Source organism: Mus caroli, unplaced genomic scaffold (assembly GCF_978045245.1).
Source record: "Mus caroli unplaced genomic scaffold, Mus_caroli_1 scaffold_3, whole genome shotgun sequence".
Classification (NCBI taxonomy): domain Eukaryota; kingdom Metazoa; phylum Chordata; class Mammalia; order Rodentia; family Muridae; genus Mus; species Mus caroli.
This window is the reverse complement of record NW_028227258.1, coordinates 127,325,682-127,342,561: the sequence shown is the minus strand read 5'-3', so window position 1 is coordinate 127,342,561 and position 16,880 is coordinate 127,325,682. Positions and strand designations below refer to the sequence as shown.

At 45.5% G+C, this 16,880-nt stretch overlaps 1 long non-coding RNA gene across 1 annotated transcript; it reads left to right on the top strand.

The window, feature by feature from the left end:
- The first annotated feature begins 668 nt into the window (after positions 1–668).
- On the top strand, positions 669–10,746 carry LOC147005662 (uncharacterized). Its single transcript, XR_015046640.1, has 3 exons — positions 669–882; positions 1,009–1,140; positions 10,537–10,746. It is a non-coding gene; the product is annotated as an uncharacterized LOC147005662 (long non-coding RNA).
- Positions 10,747–16,880: the final 6,134 nt, after the last annotated feature.

Sequence of the window (16,880 nt, the reverse complement as noted above, 5' to 3'; positions counted from 1 at the left end):
GCCAGTGACACACAAAACAAACAAGTCCAAAACAAGTTGGCTATCTGAGGCTAACTCTGACCCGCACACGTGTACCTACAGGAACACATACACAAAACAAACACACAAACACCCGTCCCGCCCCAGGCACCTTTTATTTTCTTTAGGAACCGTTTGCTTTCATACGTTGTTTACTTTATAAAACAGCTTCTTATATACAATCCTACCAGGTGACATCAACAGAAGAGCAACGGGGTGTTTACAGGTGTAATCTTTCTGTGAGGGGATTCTATTAGTGACCTTGTAAAAGAGACCACCTAGTTTGTCAATCAATTGTACATCTGATTGACATCATTTCAGCTTAGTGTAGTTCTCTCTCTCTCTCTCTCTCTCTCTCCATTCATTTTATTTTATGTGTATGTTCGAGGGCCTGGTGTTTGAGGAGGCAGAGGACAGTATGGGATCCTCTAGAATTGGCGTTACAGGTGTCTGTGAGCCACCACCTGGTATTAGAAACCGGAGCCAGAGCAGCCAGTGCTCTTAACCTCCGCTCCTTCTCTCCAGCTCCTAAATCCCACCCTGCACAACAGCGATTTGTGAAAGGAGGAGGAGAGGAAGAGAGACTCTGCTCTCTTCCTCTCCTCCTCCTTTCCTTCCTAACTTCTCTGGGAAGCAAGCCTGTGCAAACACTTCGTAACTTGTCATCATCACGCGCAGCCTTCTGAATGAGTGACTCCCAGGTCATGGGGACTGAAAGCTTGGTTTTGATGTTTTGTGCTGGGAGGAGGAAGCAGAAATGAGACCTCACAGTTCTGCAAACACCTATGTCACTTTAGGACTCTGCAGAATGGAGGGAACTGCCTGTGGAAGGCACACCTTGTTACCCAGGAAAGCGAGACTCAGGTATGCACAGCTCCTGAAAAATCTGTTTTCAGAGAAAACAAGCCTCCAGCCAGCTGCCCTTCCGACACAGGTGGTCCCCCCTTCAGATTTTTTCTTTTCTTTCTTTCTTTTTTTTCTTTTAAACAGATGTGCAGTTGCAGGAATCTGACTGCTCCATTAGTGAATAAGCTGCTTTGGAGGAAATGTAAACTGGATTAAGGTTGGATTTTCGAGGAGAGGATAGGATCTGTGTCCTGGAGGTTGGTGTTTAGTTTGCAGGTATGCAATACCCTTTTAGCGATTGGTCAGGTGCTCAGCAGCTGATGCGGAAAGGAAAGCCAGAGTTCACCCATCCCCACGGAGGACCCAACACAGTGCTGTGGGACGGAGGGGCTTGAGGGTCAAAGGTCAAGCGTTCAGGCAATATTGGCCCATGACAAAATTGTAAAGAAGGGGGGAGGGTAGCCCAGAATAGGTGTCTGGTGTGTGTGTGTGGGTGGTTACCCTGCAACTGTCCTTTTCTGCTGAAGTACCAGATGCATGATGGGAAAAAAAGAGCAGAGTGCATAACAATGCTAGTGGTGTTGTGCAGTCACCACTGGAATTAAAACCCAGTGAATGCTAAGCCTAGAAATCTCAGCGTCTTCAGTGGAGAGGAGGGAAGAGATGCTCTGTCCATCATTGCAAGGTATGGTATGCCCATGCACCATCAATGGAGTCTGCTCTTTTTTCTCTTTCTCCCCACCCACTTCCTTCTCCTCCTCTTCCTCTTCCTCCTCTTTCTCCTTCTCCTCCCCCTTCTCCTCCCCATCCATTTCTCCTTGTTCTTCCTCCTACAACTTCTTGGCTTTATGCAACAAGGTCCCCTATAACTGGTCCCTATCAGCTTCTAGGCCACATATGCTTATGTATCTGTATAGATGCATATGATATTTTCTCCACATTAGCCTGCCTTCCTGCCTGCCTTCCTTCCTTCCTTCCTTCCTTCCTTCCTTCCTTCCTTCCTTCCTTCCTTCCTTCCTGTGTGTGTGTTTTGAAGCAGAGTTTCTTTGTATAGCCCTGGAACTAACTCTGTAGACCAGGCATACATCAAATTCAGAGTTCCACCTGCCTCTGCCTCCCTAGTGCTGGGATTAAAGGTGTGAACCACCACCACCTGGCTTTCCCTATCCTTTCTTAAAGAACCCTGTTTTTAAGAAAGTATCATATAGCGGTCTGGGGTTAAAATACTATTTCATGTTGGAGTATGGGATACAGGGCTGTAATTCTAACATTCAAGAGGCTGAGGCAGGAGGATCATTGCTAGGTAAAGCCCATCCTCATCTACATAATGAGTTCTAGGTCAACCAGGGCTAAGTAGAAAGACCCCATCTCAACAAAACAGTGCTCTCTGCAAATTTTCACCTGGAGCTGGGCTGGAAATGAAGCACTTATGCCAGCAAACAATGAGGATTGAGGGTTACTTACTATTGTTTACATATTTTATTCTGTATAAATATAAATTTGTGCTAGTGTACATGTATGGACTATGTGCCCATGAGTGTGGGTGACCTTAGCGCTCAGAAGAGGGTGCTGGATGCCCTCAAGCTATAGCTAGAGGTGACTGTGAGTCTTTTGACAGGGTTGCTGGCAACTGCACCCCAGTTCTCTGCAAGATTAGTGCACTCCTTCCACAGGTGAGACATTTCTCTGCCCCCCCCCCGTAATTTCCTTCTTTAAATCCTATTTGAAAATCACAAGTGCTTCTATTGAGTGATACTGGGTGGGGGACGCTGAGCAGGGAGGGAGTTGTGTCTCCTTAGGGATGGCAAATCACTGTTGAGGTCATATCAAAGTTTAGAAGATAAAGAAAGTCTTATGAGAATACTCTGGAGCTGGTGGTCCTTGCGGCTGTTACCTTCTTAGCCACATGTGGGTCAGGGGAGGCATGGGGAGGTCAGAGGGCAATCAGTGAATGTCAAGTTCCTTTTATTTGTTTCGTAATTGACGGATTAGTTAATTTTAGGGTATGAATTGCTTGTACATGCTGTAGCCATGGAGGCCGGAGGATAGCGGTCGATCAGTTCCTGCCTCCCATCTTGCTAAGGAGGTTTTCTGTTGTCTCTGTTGCTGAACTCTGCATTCCGGGCCCGCTGGAATTCTGGGTAGTTCTTCTGGCCTCATCTCCCAACTTACCACAGGAATGTGGGGATTGTAGCATTTTTAAACTAACTTTTTACTTGGGTTCCAGGGCTCCTATAGTTAGTCTGGCGTTTACTCACTGAGCTATCTCCCTGACCCCAGATTTTAATTTAAAGTAATTTGGAAAAAAAGAAAAAGAAAAAGAAAAGAAAAGAAAAGAAGAGAAAAGATAGTTCTAAACCAATCTTAGACTCAGGAAATGTGTCCTAAACGGAACCATTCTGTTGTCAGTAGAGCGCTTAAGTGTTTAATGAAACCCCAGGGGATTGTTTTGTAAATTAGATAGCTCCTTGTAAGAATTATCTTTAAATCTCTACTTAAGGTGTCCATTTCATTCATACTGAATGTGAGTGCTTAAAAAAAATACATTTGTATTCTTCAGTTAGAAGTGTCCTGTGTTCACTAGCTGCCACTTACAACACACTAGTTATTTTATACGAGAGACTTTATTGTAATAGGCTTCTCAAATCGTCCACAGGTTCTCACGCTTGTCAAAACAGGGGCTGCTTCTTGTGTTGTACTCTGCTGAGAGTGAGGGTTGGTGCTTCAGAGAAGGCAGGCCGCAGTGCACTCTTGCTTGGAGCTTTAAGGCTGCCTTGTAGTTAGGACTGATTCCACCCTACCCTACCCTACCCTACCCTTCCCTACCCTACCCTACCCTACCCAATCCTTCCCTTCCCTACCCTACCCTACCCAATCCTCCCCTTCCCCACCCTACCCTACACTACCCAATCCTCCCCTTCCCCACCCTACCCTACACTACACAATCCTTCCCTTCCCCACCCTCCCCTACTCCACTCTACCCTTCCCTACTCTACCCCACCCTACCCTTTCCCACCCCACCCCACCCCACCCTGATTTCTGGTACTGGAGATTGAGCACATGGTTTTGTGCACACTAAGCACTTGCTCTGTCACTTAGTCACACCACTGAGCTATAGTCGGATGTTTATTTTGGAAAATCCTCTGGCTTGCCCATCTGTTAAATTGACAGGCCAGCTTGAGTTGTATGTGTGACTGTGACTACAGCGGAATATGGTCAGACACCATGGCTTCTGTTAGTTTCCTAAACTTTTGTCTGTTGGGTTAATAGTCAACCCAGGCGCGTGGCCCAGGCAGACGCTTGGCCGATGATGGTAATTTTCCCATTGAGGTATCAGAGCACAACTACTCACCCCTGGGTCTCTCACAAGGGTGAGCATCCTGCCCTTTGAGCCAGTTGCAGCCGTGCCATGGGTTCATTTCAGCTGGCTTCGAGTACTAAGAGTTTAATTTATTTCAACTCAAGTAGCTTGATCCCCGAATATGTGCACATAAATAACTCCTGGACGGGGGCAGGATATTATTCTCTCAATAACTGTCAGCAGAACTAGACTTGTTGGCCTTCCAACAGTTAGTTTTCTTACCAAACTTAAATTCAATAAATTATTTGAGTGGGATAAAATGCACAGTGCTTTGGAAAACTGGATTAAAGGCAGCATGAATCTCAGCACGAAAAACAATTGTTTGTATCAGTGGGGGCAGGGCCAGCCCTCAGCCTATTGCTTCTTTGGAGTAATAGACTTGGGAAATTGATCTGTGGTTCAATTGTAAAGCCCTTCAGGGACAGGCTGGGCTCTGCACCAGCTACTAGCTAGTTTAACTCAACTAATGGAGAAACAGCAACAAGCAAGAACGACAGCAATGCCAGGGAGGCTCCAACGCCTTACGCCTACCACCTTGGTGTCCATCTGTGTTCATTTACCCCCTCCGTCCAGCGTTCCCCTCTCTGATGGGTCCCTCCAGGAAAACTTGACCTCGTTATTTATAAATGGAGAAGAGTTGGGAGCCTTGCCAGTGCACTAGAATATTCCTCTGCATGGAAGGGAGCTGGTCAGAGGCCCCAGACCCCAGAGAGATTCTTGTTTCAGTTAAACTATGTGACCTGCACCTTTGAAGAGCTTGGGAAGCAGTGTTTTACGGTTTGGTTGTTGTGTTTACACACACACACATACACACTCACACACACATTTACAGGTAGATACCCACACCCACATACATACACTCACAGATAGACACACACATACACACACTCACATATACACACCTACAGGTAGACATCCACACCCACATACATACACTTACAGATACATACACTAACAGATACACACAAACACACACAGAGGTAGATACTCACACCCCCCCACATATACTTACAGATACATACACTTACAGGTACACACACACACACACACTCACATACACCCACTTGCAGGTAGACACCCACACCCACATACATACACTTACAGATATACACACACACTTACATATACCCCCCCCCCCCATTTAAGGGTAGACAACCACACCTATATACACACACTTACAGGTAGACACCCACACCCACATACACATACTTATAGATACACACACTCACATACACACACACTCACACACACACACATTTATAGGTAGACACCCACACCCACATATATACACATACAGATAGACACACATACACACACACATACTCACACACACACACTTACAGGTAGACACTCATACCCACATACATACACTTACAGATATACACACATACACACACACTCACATACACACACTTACAGGTAGACACCCACACCCACATGCATACACTTACAGATACACACACATACACAGAGAGAGAGATGCTGCAACAAACAACACTTGCACTTGAAGACACACTAGTTCATGATGCAAGTGGGAACTGCACCCTTTGAATTCCTGCCAGGAGGAAGGGAGGAACGTTTTTGGAGCTGCACAGGAGGCTATAACCTAGGTGTGCGTAGCATAGTTTGTTGTCCGCAGACTGGTATTTGCACTAAGTGTTACAATGAGCAATCCTGGATCTAAGGAGCTCCCAGTCTTAGGAGTATCTTCCTTATTTATTTATTTGCTTATTTGCTTTTAGAGACAGAGTCTCATGCACCCCAGGCTGACCCAAACTCACTGACTTGAAGATGAACTTGAACTTCTGTTCCTCTTCTCTGTACCTCCCCCATGCAGTCTGAAGCTGTGTGTGGCCACGTCTGGTTCACGTGGTGCTAGGCTTGTGCCTGAGGTTTCGTGTATGCTCTCTAACAGACCTACATCTCCAGCTGTGTCTGAGACACAGCTTCCATCCAGGCATTTGTTCAGAGCAGCTATCACCTCCAACAGAATTCAAGATGGGGTTCAGTGAGCAGCCTTCTTAGCGCACCCTGTTCGACAGCTGAACATACAGTCCCAGCTTCTCCTGCTGGGTCCATGTCCTTGCTGGTTTGGGGAGAGCTGCAGGAACTGAATGCCTGTCACAGCCCTGACTATGTGTGTCTGGTTGAGGTCTCTGCAGTGCTTAGAATGCCCATCTCATTGGGTGGTGGTGGCGCACGCCTTTATTCCCAGCACTTGAGAGGCAGAGGCAGGCAGATTTCTGAGTTCAAGGCCAGCCTGGACTACAAAGTGAGTTCCAGGACCGCCAGGTTATACAGAGAAACCCTGTCTCGAAAAACAAAACAAAACAAAAAACAAAACAACAACAAAAAAGAATGCCCGTCTCTGCATTTTGACCCAGGAGGTGTAGACAAACTTGGCATGTTGAATGGAAGTTCGTTGAGTGGGAAAGTTCACTGATTAAATGAACAGCAAGATATGGTTTTGCTGGGTGACACAGGGAGTGAGCGTGGGGAGCCAGCATTGTGTGAGGCACAGTGCGGCTTTGCTGTGCTCCACTCGTCTTATTTCAGGTGCATACAGTTCTTAAGTTCACCTCACATTTCTTGCAAACAGAGTCACATGCAAGCAAATGCGACGCTTGAGTGAGCTTCGTTGTTTCTTAATACATCAACTGTGTTGGAAGAATCTGTGTTTTTGAAACAAGTGCTATGGTAGAACAGATTAGAATCTGAATTTGGCTCACGTATTTGTTGATTTTATTAAAATCACTTTTTTTTTTTTGGAGATAGTGTCTCACTATTGCTGAGATGAACTTCAAATTCACAATCCTACCTCTATCTCCTCAACGCTGGGATTACAGATGTAAAACCACTGCTTATTTATTTCAGACATGGTTTCATGTAGCCCAGGTTAGCCATAAGCTACATAGTTGAGAATCACATGTAAAAACACTGTTTATTTATTTCAGACATGGTTTCATGTAGCCCAGGTTAGCCATAAACTATGTAGTTGAGAATGGCCTTGAACCCTTGATCTGCCCTGATGTCGGGATAATGCACCGACCTGTACTATCACATCTGGTTTGTATGGTGCGGGCGTTCAAATCTAACGTCTGGCGCATGCCAGATAAGCACCTTACTACGTGCGCTACATCCCCAGCCTTTGGTTGATCTTTCTGGAGAGCAAATCGGAGCAGGTCATTCACTGCCTTAGCTCCAGTGCGCAGAGTCCTCTCTGAGGCGTGCAGCACTGCTTGCTTTCTGGCCATATCACTGTAGATCCTTACCGGGAGCCCCCGTCTTCCTCCTCTAGGTCTATTGATGTGTTCCTATCGTACCTGCCAGAAACCCCATCAAACCACGGGCAGTGACTCATTGAGTCAACAGTGTCTTCATATGTCAGACATTAAGATCCATGTAAGCAGAACCTTGGATCCTTGCTGACTGGAACATTCCTCTGAGAGCCTCTTTATCTCATGAGCCGAAAACCTGTTTCACTTTAGTGTGTATAGAGCAGGGCCTTTCATGGCAGGTGGATAATGGGGCAAGTAATTTAGTTCTAGACAGCTCAGTCTATTGCACAGTTATGAGGAAGTCTTTGCCCTTGGTGATGGTCATCCTAACTTAACCTGCCACTGTAGCCCAGCCGCTCACAGACAGAAGGCTCAAAGTTAAGTTTCACTGACGCTCTGCCTGGAGAACTGCCTGATATCCCAGCTGCACCATTAGTGTCTAGCCCTACCTCAGGGGCTGCTTGGATTTGCCACATTTATAAGTGTAAGAAAAGAGCCATGCAATGACTGTCTGGGTCCCACTGCCATGTCTCATTTCAAGTTAAGGGAACATGGCCTAGGAGTTATGGAGATGTTTAATAATCAACTGATGTGACTGACTTGGTTTTCTCATAGCTAGATATCATGAGGGCACACTGTAGGTTTGGTGTGAATACTAATTTTTTTTAAAAAAAGTGTGGGTTTTTTTTGCATATTTTTTCTTGCCATTTATTACAGTGAACCGAACTGCTTGCCAGCCTGTGAACTCTGTTATGATGGGTTTTTAAAAAACATACTTTAAAAAGTTTCAGTTGATGGGCTGGTGAGGTGGAAAAGTGGGTAAAAGGGCTTGTGGTCAAGCTGGAAGACCCCAGTTCAGTTCCTGGGATCAACATGATGGAAGGAGAGAAATAAGTCCTACACATTGTCCTGTGAAATCCATGTGTGTGTCTTGGCATATGTGCACACACTTGTGCAACCGCACATACAAATAAATAAAATATAAAAAATTATTTTTAAAGTTTTAATAGAAAAACTATACTTATCCGCTATCATGTATTACTTCCTTCATAAAAAGGAAATGACGGACCATGGTTTATGCTGTTTTCCAGTTAGCTGTAGCTCCTGTTACGGACATGTCAGGCGCTATGTGTTGCCGCATCACAGGTGACTTTATCTCACATTCGCCCACCTCTGCTCTGTAATGTTCAGTCCAGGATAAGTGGCAGATCAATTACCTCAGAATTAACCATACATTAAACGTGTTGTTTTTTTTTGTGAGCATATATTAATTACACACACTGAGGGGGGTCAGCACACTATTTTCACACATATAATGAATGTATTTTGATGACATCCATCCGTTCTCCTCTCCCTTGCCCTCTCTCATCCCCCTGTACACTTGTGCCTGTGTGTACGTGGGGACGGGAGCTGAGCCAGAGAATGTCGTTAGCACTGCTTACAGGAGCTTGTGTGGACGGCTGTTTTCCAGGAGGACTCATGCCTTGCCAGTGACCAATGCACTGAGGAAACTGTCTGAAGGTGGTTGAAGCTGGTTGCTCTTCTGTTCGGCATTCCAAATATTCTAATGCATTGCTTCTCCGCGCCCATAGTTTCTCTCTGTGCCCCAGAACACCGAACATTATTCCTGCCACCCAGCCACACCCCTGCATCCTTTAGTCGGCTTCTCTCTTCTGCCCTTTCCGGACTCTGTACCCCTATTCCGTGTTCTCGTCCTGGGAGGTCAAGGCTGTCGGCTGATGAAAATGAGGGCATGAAATGCATATCCTTTTGTACCTGACTTATTTCCCTCACTATATACAGTGTCCTTCGAGCTCACTCATATTGCCATGCAAGACAAAACTTCAGGTTTTTAAAGGCAGAGTAATGTTTCACTGTGCATAAATTCATACATCGCATTTTCTTATCCATTTGTCCGCTGGTAGACAATGACAGCGACACCGCGTCTTAGCTCTCCGAACACTGTCACAGTCACTGTGAGCTCAGATGTCTGCTACACACACATTGACTTCCTTTCCTTGAGAATCTGCTCAGAAGTAGAGTTTCTGGATCATATTGTAGCTTTATTTCTGGCTTTTAAAGGAGCTTCAGTACGTATTTGGGTGCTTGCTAACTTCTAAGCATGGTTTACCTTACTCCCGTCATGCACAAGCCAGGTGGAGTGCTATATACCTGTAATCTGGGGAGATTGATGCAGAAAGGCTGCTATAAGTGTGAGGCCAGAAGGGGCCGTGTGGAGACCTTGTTTCTTTTTTTTTTTTTTTTTTTAAAAGATTTATTTATTTATTTATTTATTTATTTATTTATTTATTTATATGTAAATACACTGTAGCTGTCCTCAGATACTCCAGAAGAGGGCATCAGATTTCGTTACGGATGGTTGTGAGCCACCATGTGGTTGCTGGGATTTGAACTCAGGACCTTCAGAAAAGCAGTCGGTGCTCTTAACCACTGAGCCATCTCGCCAGCCCCGAGACCTTGTTTCTTAAAAAAGAAAAAGATGCTGACTTTCCCCCCTGCACTCCCCCATCTCTCTTCCCTGCATCTTCAGCTCTCTATGCAACTGGGTCACATGTGACCTTGTCTCACCGTTGTCTGGTACTGCTGGAAGATGGGGTAGCTTGGCTATACCGAGAGGGGGACATCGTGCTTTAGTTACTTTGTAGTCCTTGCCCTCAGTGCCTTGGAATGTGAGGTTGGGTCTTTCAGAGAGGATTAAGTTAAAGTGAGATGGTGACGGTGATGGTGATGGTGATGATGATGATAGTGGTGATGCTGATGGTGATGATGATAAGGAGGAGGAGATGAGGAGGGGGAGGAGGAAGAGGAGGGGGAGGGGGAGGAGAAGGAGGAAGAAGATGGTGGGTTTTGAGACAGGATCTCTTTATGTATCCTGTCCTGGAACTCACTATATAGACTAGGGCTGGCCCTGAACTCCCAGTGCTACCCCTTCAGCACTGCAGTTAAAGACGAGTGCTACTGTACCCAGCTCTAAAGTGAGACTCCTCACATGCATGTCTGACACCTTCACAGGAAGAGACCCATGCCATGGGAAGACCATGTGACGACATAGAAAATGGCCATCAGCAAACCAAGAGAGAGGCCTTAGCAAGCCTAGGCTCCTGATACCTCCATCTTGAGCTTCCAGTGATGACTCAATACAGAGAAGTTGGAGAATAACTTTCTACTTTTTTAGGCTACCCAGCCTCCAGTGCTTTGTTTCAGTAGCTCAGGAAGACAGGGACAAGGTTTGTTTTTTGTTGTTTTTGTTTTTAACCGCTTTTCTCTTTCTGATCTTCTTGCGTTTGCTTTTGAAGACTTGGTGCTGTTTATGTCTCTCTCACTCTGGACAGGGTCTCACATAGCCCAGGCTGGCCTCAAACTTGTTATATAGATGATGATAACCTTGAGTTCTCATTTTCCTTCCTATACCTCCAAAAAAACGAGATTATAGATGTGTACCACAATATCCATCTGTCCTTCCTTCCTTCCTTCCCTCCCTCCCTTTCTTCTCCTCTCCCCCTCCCTCCCTCCCTCCCTCCCATCCCCACTTCTCATTTCTTGGAAGGGTTTTGCTATATAGCCTAGACTGGCCTCAAACGTCTAATCTTTCTGCCCCAGCTTCCTGAGTGCTAGGATTACAGGCTTACACCTGCCACGCCCAGATGTTTCATTTTCTTTCCTCTTTTTGATTCTGAATATGACAAGATTCTCAGGACAGATGACAAGCTACAAGAGTTCACGTCTGTGTTGAAGACATGGATGAGTCAAGCTGGAAGCTCAGAGAGCCTCTAGGTCTCTAACAACTTGGCTGCAAATGGGAAGAAAGGTAGACTGCTCATTATGCTTTGGGCTGAAAGAAACCAGTGACCTCAGATCGCTCCCTCCAACTGGTGGAACCTAAACTGAAGCAGAGTAAAAATCCAAATGACATAAGTCTTCAAGTTGGACTTAAAAGGATCAGTTGTGGGAGGTGGGATTGGTGTCTCACACCTGCAACCCCAGCACCCCAGGGGCAGATACAGGAGATTGCTGTCAGTTTGAGGGCAGCCTGGTCTACTTAGTGAGTTCCAAACCAGCAGAGCTACATACAGCAACCTTGTTTCAAAACAAATAAACAAACTAACAACAAAACAAAGAAAAAAACCCATGAACTCCATGCAAAGCCTCTGAAATGATCTTGAACCACACAAGCTGAAGGCAGGGAGGGTGAGCAGATTGCCCCCAATTCCAGATGCTGATAACTCATTCTTTACCATGTTCTTGTCACCAAGGATTCTGGGAGGCACCATTTTGACTGGCAGAACATTTTTGTTGTTGGCAATGTGCAACAACGACTCAGCAAACACAGTGATGTGGCAGAAGGCACCTAGAAAAAACCTGAAGGTTGAGTTAAGCTCTTTCTACCTGAGGAACTGAAGAACCCCCGCCAACAAATGGCCACCCTGGTTCCCACTGATGCCCCCTTCAAGGTCTCTGGAGACTTGCTGTGGGAGGGTGAAGAGTTTCTTTGCTTTTGGCTACTTCAGAGCTGGGCTTTTCTAGGCATAATATTGGTCCCTTCTCAGGACACTGAGGATGTAGCTAACACGGGGACTGAGAATGAAGCCACCCCATCAGATACAATGGACTTAGTCTAAGACAGTGGTTCTCTGAGTTTTGAAGAGGGAGAGCAGGGAGGTCAGTTACCATCACTTCTGCACTCCCTGGTGAGTGAGTTGTTTCCTTGAGGGGGAAGCAGCTCCCTCCCTTCCTGGGGCTCCAGCACACAGGCACGCACAGGTGCTGGGAGCCCAGTGGCTGTGGGATTAGCTGTACCCAGAAGGCTCTGTAATGATCTGATACCTGAAGCCTGACTTGAACTTTTCTACTAATTCAGTAATTGCTGCTGTACCTCAAATTGGCCCATTTCCTGCAGTTACTCAACACGCACTTTCAGTCAAAGAGGTTCACACCTGAATCTAGATTCTAATTAGCACCTAAGGTAGAATTTTTTGTTGTTGTTTAAGGCTTATTAAAATAGGGACTTTTCCCAGCATAAGATTTCACTGTTTAACATAGACAAGCATGTTTTCTTTCTTTCTTTCTTCTTCTTCTTTTAATAGATCAATCTGGTTTTTGCTATCTTAAATGCAACAACGGGTGGCAGGTGAAGCCAGGACCAACTGTCACCATGTAAGACAGTGACTTCAGAAGAAATTACCTTAGTGTCTGGGATTGTTGGGCTAGACGTTCTCAGTAGAGCCAAAGAATGCTGCTTTCTAAGTGCTATTCACAGAAACTGTCTTAAGGGAGGCACAAACAAACATAGATTAAAAACGAATTAGTGTGATGCTGTTGGTTTTCAGAGCTGTGCCCAAGTTTTCTAGCTTTCCTAACGACTGATATTTAAAGGGCAGTAGCAGACCAGTTGGGCTGTTCAGTCTGACAAAAATCTGATGTTACAAGACAAAACCAACCTGAACCCTCAGAGAATCGTTTTCATGAGTCAGGGCTGCCTCTGGCTTCAGCTCTCCTCCACGTTGGTGGCATCACCTATGAAGACACATCTCTTCTGATTTATGGAGTGCTAAGTGCCACACCCGTGTTTCCCCGACCCCCCCTTGCTGTAGCAACCATGACAAATGATTGGCATCCGTTCTCAGCTCTCAAACGTGAATCTGTAGAACTGCCTAGCACTGAAATCAGACCTGAGCTTTTCAAAAATAGGAATCTTTCAGGATGAGGGCTAAACACACACTGTCTTGGAAGCATGCTTTATCTTCTAGAACTTACAGCACATGGTTTAAGGGATCTTGTTCTGGGCTCTGGGCTCAAAAGGAAGAATTCACAGTCAGGTCAGTTACACATGTACGTGAAGTTCAAGAGGAAGAGAAGTTACAGATGTTTGCAAAGGTACTCCTGGAATCAGACAGACAAATAGTATAAAACTGGGACAGACACGCACTGTGGTATAGCCAGCTAAGTAGACCTGGACAGCAGGCAACAGGGACTTAGTGCCTCTAAGTGCACCACACTGCTCCTGAGGGTGGCAGAATAGAAAACCTCAAGGAGCACCTTTAAAGAAAAACGGTGGCAGAATAATTGCTTTAGGATTCCTGTGTGTGTGTTTAAAGAAATGATGACTCTAAACACATGTATGTACTTGGGTACACATAATTTCAAAAGCTGCTTATAAGAATGTGGTGACATTGTTATAACTTTTGAGAGCTGGGGATAGTCATTTTGGCTTATGGATGTGTAAGTGCAAAGCATTTTCTTTTTACTTTTTAGCATATTCTGACTTATGTTGATCACATGTAAATATTTGGGCGTAAGTACGTGTGGGGTGGGCTGAGGATTAAACCTAGGGTCTTAGGCATGATGGTCACACCTCCTCTCACTGAGCCACACCCTCAACCCTGTGTAATGTGACCCTAAAATATAAATAAGCTTTTAAAAGCACGTAAAAGGGACCAGTGTGGCAGCTCTGGGGGTAAAGGAGATTACTATGTGAAGCCTAGAGACCTGAGTTCAATCCCTGGGACCCACAGGATGAAAAGAAAGAACTGACTTCTGAAAGATGACCTCAGACTTCCACAGCCACGATGTGTCATGCTCACATGCACACACACACACACACACACACACACACACACACAGAAATAATTGCAGTAATAAAAGCATGCAAAAGTAGGGTGGTAGTGGAAACCTTGAAGTAGAATATTACTCATTATCAAATGAGCATATCAGTCAATGGGCATTACAGAGATACAGAGACGCCGATGTCAGCTTCTGATGTCATTAGCCCTGATGCACTGGTAGAGCCGTGGTCGGACAGCTCTGGGTATTTCTACCCATGCTAATCCATCCCTCTGCCAGGGGCAGCTTCTTCCTTCCTCCCACGGAGCCAACGTGTACATTTCCTATTCCAGACCTGAAGCTGGACATTTCTCCAGAAAGGCTTCTCAGAGATCACTGGCACACAGCATAGAGCTGGTGTCTGGCCACCAGGGGTGACTCTCCTTTGGTAGACTTCCCAGGGTTCGTTTATTCTTTTCCTTTCTCTCTCTCTTTTTTAAATTCTCTCTTGAGACAGAGTCTAACTATGCAGACCTGCAGACCAGGCTGGCCTTAAATTGCCTGCCTCTGCCTTCCAAGGGCTGGGATTAAAGGCTTACAAGACCACGCACCTCTGCCCCCCCCCTTTCTATGTGAATGCATGAATAAAGAACATGAGTTCCTGCCAATTCTGCTATTTCAGATTCAGGATTATACAACTTTTCTTAACCTTGCATATTTTTCATATCAATCTATCTAATTATCTGAAATTTTCAGTTTTCACATGTAGTCATGTAATAAGCACAGAGAGAGAAAACCAACACCACTGTTACTGCTGTAATCACTGAGCTGTCCTGAGACTATGAAATCATCTGCTTGCTAGCTGTCCCTCCTCCAACCCCGCTAAGCTGCCCTCAAACTCCTGATCCTCCTGACTTGGTTTCCAGAGTCCTGGGAAGAGTTGGAATTCCAGGCATGGGCCGCCATGCTTGGCATGCCCCTCGTTATGATGGGGCATGCTCAACTCCTCCAGCATGACCCTGACAGTATGCAATTCTTGCTCTGACTGCTTCATCTGCAACTGCCTGAAGATGAGCTATCATTGTGACTGCAGGCCAGTCTCCTGACCCATTCCATGTGCCTGTGGTGTCTCCCAGGAAGCTCTGTAAAGTAAAATATTCTTCCTTCATGGTTGGGCTCAAGCTGCTCATGTTAAGGGCAGTGAGTTAGTGAGTCACTGACTTCAGTTCAGCTCTCTCCCTTTGCTGCTGCAGAGTTTGTTCTAAGTTCACAAAAGCAGAGCCTGGACATAGGCAGAAAATACTTAGAAGGCACTCATTTCTTTTAAATGGGGAAGAAGGATCCCCTGCCCTGGGTGCAAAGCTTTGGAAGTGTCAGAGCATCCCTGCATCACCTACAAGAACAATACACATCAAGACAGGCACAGTGCCTGGTGCCAGTAAGGCATGCTTCTTCATCTAGATAAAATAAAGTTCTGGGGTGAGATGAAAATGCTGAAGGACATAAGCTATTTTTTTAAAAAGTAGATCTATTTATTTATTTTATGCATGTGAGTACACTGTTGCACTACACAGAAGAGGACATGGGATCCCTTTACAGATGGTTGTGAGCCACCATGTGGTTGCTGGGAATTGAACTCAGGACCTCTGGGAAGAGTAGTCAGTGCTCTTAACTGCTGAGCCATCTCTCCAGCCTGCACCCCCCGCCCCCCCAAGCAACTTTTGTTGAAAGCAAATAAATGATAACATTATCTCGTAAAACTACTTTTATATGAGAGATGCTTGCTGCGTGGATAGGTGCTGCGTGGAGAGAGAGGAGGCAGGGATCCTAGACTCACAGCTGGCTGCAGGTTATGTGTGTGAGTTAAGTGCAGGCTGTGGTTTATAACATCGTCACGGGTATGCAAAGCATCACACCCTGAGAGCTGTGTGTGTATCTCTCTCTTTTCTCTTCCTACTGTGGGGATCTAAGCCTGGATCCTTGCCCTGCCCAGGACATTTCCTTTTTGTGGTGTGTGAGCCAGTACCAGTGCTGAGATTTACTGCTTTGGGGATCATTCAGAACAAATGTTCCAAACAGCTGCCTGCCTCGGGCGAGGTAATTTTGGACAAATTCAACAGGACTTCAAAGAGAGACATGGACTACAATGTGAATGGGGGATAAAGGCTGACTTAAATGAATGCATTGCAATTAGTGGGTATTTACTTTATATGTTGCCAAGTTCTGATAGCTTTCTCTTACCCTTCAGGAAATAATATAAATATCTACTCCTGGAGCAGAAGAAATGGGATATGTGCTTCCTGGAGAGACAGGTGTTGTGAACACAGACAGAAACAGAGAGAGAACGGGAGCCTAGCCCATGGGAGGGAGGGAGAGACAAAGAATGCACACTGGATTTGTTTAGGGGCACAGAAAGAGGGGAGTCCAAGCCCTGGTTTCTGTTGCTAGGCTATTAAGAGTGTATACTGCTCTTGTAGAGGAACCAAGTTAGTTCTGAGCACCGGTGTCTGGTGTCTCACTACCACCTGCAATTCTAGTCCCAGAAGCTCTGAATGTTGTTCTGGTCTGCTCCAGCTCCTGCACTCCTGTTCTCAAACCCATACTTGCTGACCGCACCCTGCCCCCGTAATTCAAAATAAATCAACTTTTAAATCTGTTTTCTCCGAAGAAAAGAAAAGAAAAGAAAAACCTATTAACCAAAGAAAGAAAAAGGGAGTCACTACCCAATATTGAACGTAAAAACCACTTAAGAATTAAAAGCGTCTTGGAGAACCAAGCTGGCTGAGGTACATCCTGAAACACTATGCTTTTTCCAA